Genomic DNA, 6548 nt, shown 5'->3' on the forward strand with positions numbered 1-6548 from the left:
TTTATTCAGCTTCTTCCTGGAAAACTTCTGATAGTTTGCACACTTCAGTGTAGGAAACAGCCACACATGTGTGTTTCTATGTGTGCAGACTTTATCTAGCACACATGTATATAATGATCAAGGGTATGGGTATGTTGGGTATGTTGATGGGAAACATCTGTCTCCTCCTACTGCTAAAAGCCCATATCTTCAGCTGCATGCATTATGACATATTTCCTGAAGGACTTCCTAGCCTTCTAACGAGTCAGAAATCCTGAAGAGACACTATAAAAAAAGAAAGCCTGAATAGCATTTTATGTTTCCTTATCTGAAAATAAAAATGCTCTTCCCATAGAAAACTATGTAAAACTATTTACTACAAGGTTGGGTGGTTTTTTTCTTTCAAAAATGCAAAATTTCTAGTAAGACTGAAATTCTACTTACTGAAATGATCCTTGTTGTCTTTACACAATACAGTATCCTTGTAAATTTCTCTGAGAAAAGAGGATTGGAAGAGATGAACTACAAAGTACACAGTAATGGAAGTTAGACTACCCAACAGAATTAAGAACACAATATCTAGCCTGGTCAGTGCAGACACCAGCAGGAATGGGAGGTTACCACTTAGAATCAGTTAATCAGCAAGTCTGATAATCTACATCAGAAATGAGATAGAGGAGAATAATGTAAGTTTCATAATGGATTTTTTTTCCTTGAGAATAGTAATATGATTCTAGGTCTCTTGTCCTCATCAGAAGCTCTGTGTTTGCTTCTAGTCATTCTGCATTAGAAAGAGCATTGAGATAGGAGGAGGTTTAAGAGATTGGCAACATGAATGACAGACACAAAATTTTTCCATGTAAAAGATTAGTTAGAAAGCTGATGAAAAAGAGTGACCTACAAATATATAAAAGAACAAATCATTGGGTCACAATACTTCTACTACTGGGGAAGTTAGACACCAGGATGAAGAAAATCTTGTACATTGCATAGGGTTTATCTGTGGAAGTGACTGTGGAAGAGTCAAAAAATACTGCTAAACAAAAATTCAGCAATTTTTTTTTATTTTATAATAATCAACCCATACTGTGAATAAGTAAAAATTTTCTAGATTTTCTAGATTTTCTAGGCTAAGTAATACACACAGCAAGGAGAGTTCTGGTATACACATACACAGGAACCACTGAAGATGTTGAGGAGATTATCCCTCAATGAAGATTATACTGTAACCATCAAGTTTCTTACTGTTCCCATTCAAATATTTGCTCATGACTGCTGGCCAAGACCAAGAGCTGGATTAGTTTGCATGGACCAGCCATGTGCTGAAATATAACTGCCCTTACTGCTAAGGGCACTGGTGTTTGTGCCAGACCTCTCTAGGTGGTCAGAAGCCTTATTTTTCACTCTTATTTTCATTCATTGCCCCATGAAGAAAGGTCCTTTAGACCATTAAATTACCTTTCAACATATTAAAGAAGTTTCTTTCAATTGATACTCACAACAACTGAAACACAAAATGACCTGGAGATTATTAGGTTTCTAGGTCCCAGAAATCAATTAGATTTACTAATTCCAATAGGAAATGTCAGTTTTCCATTAAAAAACAAACAAAACCAAAACTACTCAGAGCCACAATGGAAAAAAGCAAATTCTAGAATGCCACAAAATAAACATTAATATGTTACCCTTGTACTACTTTCTTATTTAACAAAGTATCTAGAAATTAATTACTACATTTGGACATGGTACATGCTGAACTTGTGTCAGCTTGTTCCTGATGTATTCAGTATCAGATTGAATGATAGGTCTATTTATAGTGCTCCGAGAATTTGTGATACATCAGGGAATTACAAGCCAGATACTTCTGACATTTACATAAATATTCATGGACATCTACAATTTGTAAATCAAACTGAGTATTTTCTAGCATTAATGGTTAGTGCAATCTTTTTATGCATCCCAAGAGATGTTAGTGTCTGGGCTTAGCTCCATCTCGAAGGCTGGCTTTGTGTGGGGATGTTTTAGCCACAAACAGTAAAAACCAGCCATTTATTTACTGTAAACTGTAGCAACATTAGTCATCATACTTTACCTCACTCTTCACGAAGGAATGTTTCCTGTGGTTATTAACAGAAGATCTGAATTTGGCTGTTAGAACATACTTAAGCATAAATTCGAAAAAGTGGGTAATAAAATACCTTTGATATACTTCTGTTTTCTGCTTATTTCACAGTAATTAAGTCACTTTCAAAGCTGCAGCAGGGGCCACAAAATCCCACTGAATAAGCACTCAGGTAACACTAATTGGAAGCAGCAATAAGAAACACTGACAGATTCAGCCTGTCCCACTGTGATAGATTCACTTAACCTATCTGTAGATGATCAGCCATATAAAAAAAAAAAATTAATCAAAAGCTGAAACTTATGAACATGTTACTTCTCTGCCGTTTTTTCTTGCTTTTTGGGACCTAAGGACTGGATCTTGACTTTCTGAGCTGTTAAGAAATGGTATTGAAATTATATTTATTCAATATCAATACTGCTGTGTAGGCAGTTTGACAAGGAGGTAAGTCTGCAGCAACACAGAGTTACGTGTTCACTTGCACCTGCTCTCCCACTGCTACTTAATGTGACTTGCAATATGGCTTGCTATTTTGCCACTTTTCCCAAGACTTCAAGTCAACATTGCCAAATGTCTGAATTGGATAGGTGATATTCTAGCACATAAATTTATCTAAAATAAGTCTGAGTGAGGTTCAAAACATCTCTTTAGTGGTGACATGGCATTCTATGGATTACAGAATATGAACAGCTAAATATGAAATCAAATGTGTGATTCATCATGTTCACTAGAAAAGTTCACACTTACGCATTCAAATATTTTATTTCCCAGAAAATGTTGAATGGCTGATCAAATAGAAGATATTTCCAGTGAGCTGGGACTGTAATGCCTAATAAATAAATAATAAACTTTAATCTGGTTTTAATTTCCATTTCATCATCAAGCTTCTAATACTACACTTTACATCATAAAGGTTCTAATATTACACTTTTCACTAAGACAGATTTGACATAATTCAGAAATCCCCTTAGAGAAGGAATTCCTGAAAACTGCTGTTTAAGAGAGATATACCACTTTCCAGCCCAGTTTCCAAGAGTTTAGTGGCTTGGACTACAATTATCTGGCAGGAGGGAATCTGCCTTCTTATGTACTAATGCTGTGAGCAGCTGGCTGCAGAAGTGCTGTTGGCAGTAGCTTCAGCCACATGACTGTTCCTCTAGTCCAGGGAACTATGCCAAATGGCAGCCAAAGAAGAAAAACAGAAAGAAAGCAGAACAAAAGAAAATCACAACATCCAACAAAGAACCTCCTTTCTTTTCCAGATGAAGGTATAAATGTCATGATTACTGTTTCAGGAATTGTATCTCCACAGCTAACTGAATAAATATGTAGTTCTGAAAATGTAATAATTTAGCAAACCTATTAATTTGATTATTCAATTTAATGCATATTATTGATTGTGCTGTTTCTCCATAACACCGTTTACTTTGGAGCTTACCATCTCTACAAAACTGTCTCCATAGAAAGGTTTTACTCAGCAGATAGTCACTGTACTTTTCACAACTGATGAAACAACTCACATATGGTGGAAAAAGAAGACTTAATGGCCAGCCAGGTAGATCTTGATGCTTCTGGAGATTCTTCTAAGTGGTCCTGAGGTCCTGAGGACCTGTCACTGGGTCAGTTGGAGGTGTGTTTGTATCTAGCTGGACAGAATGTCATGTATCACGTTCTTATTCATATATTTCAGTAATGTGCAATTTTGATAGGTGCCTTAGTTTCTTATCCATATGTGACAGGATTTAGAGATCACACAAAAAGCTTCTAAAGCTTCTATCTCTGTTATATCCTGTTATTAGGATATAGTTTTTACCATTACAGCTAGTGCTATTTTCCTGAGAAATCTAAAAGCAGCAGGAAAACTGTATCTTTATTTGCATTTCAGTAAGGGAGGTGTGCTTCAATCAGAGAGACTCAAGGCTTAAAATGAAAGAAAAAAAAGGGGAGGGGAAAAAGAAGGAAAAGGGGTGAACTAATCTGTGTGTTATGGAAACAGAAATAAAGATGTACACTGTTTTGTTGTTTTTTTTTTTATTGGAGTAGAAGAATGTTCATTTTCCTGAGAACTGAGTGGGTACACATCCCTACAAAACTAAACCTTCCTCCTTCAGCCTGCAAGAAGTTGTGAAAATTGTGAAAGGTTTTGGTGGTCTCCTGAGTCTCCTCTCTGTAAAGAACTGACTCCTGGCCTTGGCTCTATGTCTAATTCTGTGTATATTTGCATTTCTAGCATAGAGTCAATAATAAATTTATCTACCAGCTCTTTTAGTGTACTTTGTTTTCATTCAGTTAAATTTGCTGAAGTTTTAAGACATGGGTTATTTGATGGGACAGGTGGAGTTAGAGCTCTAACTGACTGCATTACATTCCAGCTCCTCCTAGAAAAATTGCAATGTTTCAAGGTATATTTGTCCCCTAAGAGGGAAAACTTGCATCAGCCTGAGTATCCTGTTACCGTTTGAAAGCACTTCCTGATGAGCAAAGAAACTCAATTCACTATTTTGCTATAAGTTAACATTCTAATTTGCCCGTAAGGGACATCAAAGTATCACAGAATCTCCCAGAGATTAAGTATATAAATTAAAAAATGATGGTCTATTTAATCAATAGATGATTACGAGTATTTCACAAAAGAAACCTTCTGTTTTTTCTCAAAATGTAAGAAATGAAAATTTTTAATTATGGCAAACTTCACAATATAAATGGTTTGCTGAACAATGTTCACCATGGAATGCATAGACAGCAATATCAGATACATAGTTTTAGAAACCAAAGTCCCTTGACATCAAATGGTTGAGTACTGTGAGCAGAACTGTCAGTTGATATAAACAAGGTTACTAAATTACATAGGCACTGAATACCATAAAATTTTGTAGTAGATTTCTAAATATAACTTACAGTGTGAATGGAGCCATGGCAGTGACACGGCGATATATATATATTAAGGACTTTTATTTCTCTTCTTAGAGACTTAAGGTTAAATGAAACAGCATAGCAAAGAATACGGCTCAAATTTAGTAGTACAACTATGACTTTTTTTTTTTTAATTATCTTCAACCTCATCTTAGTTCTTAAAATCTCCTGAAAAACAAATATGTAACACTCTAGGGTAACACAAAATTTATTCACACCTCTGGACTTTTAACAAAGGTTCCTTGCAGTTTTTTTTAGTTTAATTAACAACTTTTAAGAATATTTTCACTTTGTTATATTGAAAAATTAGAAAAAGTGCGATATGTACATAACAATGAAAATAATCAAACCCTATATTAACATGTTACCATGTTTGTTTTTGTCTTTAAAGCAATTAGATAGATAGATAGAAAGAAATAGAAATAGATATAGATATATTGATATAAATTTGTAAAAGAAACATAAGCAGCTTATTTTAAACAAAAAAATCCCCTACAATAAGATTTCTTAAGGGAATTTCAAATGAACTCTATGATCTAATTTTGAGCAGATTTTAATACCTTTAACTGTTATTCTTTTTGTCATAAACCTAACCCCCTGTGTATGAACAGACTAACTTTTACAACAGAAAATACTGAAAGAAATTGGACAGCAGCTAGAGGGTTCTATTTAACAATATATATACAGTGTTTGCTATTAGTAATATTACATAAAGCATTTATTCTCTGAGGCATTTTGTATTGTACATGTGTGCAAATAATTTTGAATGTTGCATTGATTAAATTTTTTTTAATTATGATATGTAGTAAGTTTTTCAATTCAGTATATACAAATGCAAAGATTGTAAGAGTTTCTATTTGAAAATATACATTAATCTGTAAGGAAGGAATCTTTAATAAATGTAAGGAAGTTGAAGAGAAAATATTGGTTCAATTACCAAAAGTAATGTGACAAATAATGGAAATCAGGCATTGCTATTGATATTTTAAAGAGCAGTTTAGGAAAAAATCCAATCTGTGTGTTTTTCTCATTTTCTAAACTTACTTTCAAAAATATTTAAAATAAAAATAATTAACAAATATGATTGCCTGGCAAAAGCCTCACACTCCAAATATCAATTAAGGTTTGGTATTCTATATCAGTGTGTCATATTTTTAATTAAATATGCTAACTTATAATAAGTACCAAGAATACTTACAATTAATATTTTCATAAGAACACTGACATAAACATTAATCTAACTTTTCCCCCAACTTGGTATGCCAAAAATATTCAAAGTTATCATTTACTTGAAAAGTGCAGTTTCATACACTTCCATGATAACTTGTTCACAGTATTTTTCTCATACAGAAACAAAACCTTTTTTCCTGATATAACATGTTCACGCAAAACCTTTACAAGCTCAAGAGAATCACAATTAATACAAGCCATTTCCATTTTTTTTATATACTGTAATGCTCTAAAAGAATAAAAAATATCTACAGTTGCCACTATTACTACTGTCAATTGCACTGTAAGCCACCAGAAGAGATAC

At 33.7% G+C, this 6548-nt stretch overlaps 1 protein-coding gene across 11 annotated transcripts in view; it reads right to left on the reverse strand.

Moving 5' to 3' along the window:
- PDE4D (phosphodiesterase 4D) overlaps nt 1-6548 on the reverse strand; it is a 527299-nt gene that overhangs the window by 149559 nt on the left and 371192 nt on the right. The gene's annotated exons all lie outside the window — the stretch shown is intronic.

Source organism: Taeniopygia guttata, chromosome Z (genome assembly GCF_048771995.1).
Source record: "Taeniopygia guttata chromosome Z, bTaeGut7.mat, whole genome shotgun sequence".
Classification (NCBI taxonomy): domain Eukaryota; kingdom Metazoa; phylum Chordata; class Aves; order Passeriformes; family Estrildidae; genus Taeniopygia; species Taeniopygia guttata.